Here is a 598-nt window from a genome sequence, read left to right on the forward strand (position 1 = left end):
TGTATGTGAGTGTGTGTGTGTGTGTGTGCGCGCGCGTATGTGCACGTGCGTGTATATGTGCGTGCGTGCGTACGCACCCGTAAATAATTTACACCAACATAATTATGTAAACCTACACAGGCTCAAGTATCGAACTCACCAGCTCGATGTCGTCAATAAGTGTTCACCTTTTCTTAAAGCTCTGAATATATCCCCTGCGAAGAAGCGAACTTCTCAAAGACAGCCGTGAACTGGTGGGTGAACCTATTCACACCGGTACAGCCAACTTCAAAGACCTATCGCAGAGAGAAGAAAAAACAGGCCCGAATGGAACCACAGCTCAGCCACCAGACACACACACTCCAGTGCGATTGTCGTACCAGTCAGCCAGCACTGTGAGGCGTTGCTGGAAACGTGTCAATTTAAATGACCACGCCAAGGTCTGGCAAGAGGAACAGGGGTTCGTACCTTGATCTAGGTTGGCTCTCTTGTACTTATGTATAGCGGGAGCGACAAGGCTAGGGGTCATGGTTGTTGCAGAAGGAGAAGAAGAGAGGGTGGGGGGAGGGGAGGACTCATGGTACATTTGGTGTGTGTGTATGTGTGTGTGTGTGTATGA

The 598-nt window shown here is 49.5% G+C and overlaps 1 protein-coding gene across 3 annotated transcripts in view; it reads right to left on the reverse strand.

Moving 5' to 3' along the window:
- The window catches only part of LOC101864324 (ABC transporter F family member 4), a 30,867-nt gene extending 30,472 nt beyond the window's left edge, over nucleotides 1-395 (reverse strand). Inside the window, exon 1 of one of the 3 annotated variants that reach the window (XM_005106595.3) lies at nucleotides 168-395. The gene's annotated coding sequence lies outside the window, so the exon portion shown is untranslated. Of the gene's footprint in view, nucleotides 1-139 lie in introns of all 3 variants that reach the window. The other 2 variants (XM_005106594.3, XM_005106596.3) reach the window with 2 other exon arrangements.
- Nucleotides 396-598: the final 203 nt, after the last annotated feature.

Source organism: Aplysia californica, unplaced genomic scaffold (genome assembly GCF_000002075.1).
Source record: "Aplysia californica isolate F4 #8 unplaced genomic scaffold, AplCal3.0 scaffold00545, whole genome shotgun sequence".
Classification (NCBI taxonomy): domain Eukaryota; kingdom Metazoa; phylum Mollusca; class Gastropoda; order Aplysiida; family Aplysiidae; genus Aplysia; species Aplysia californica.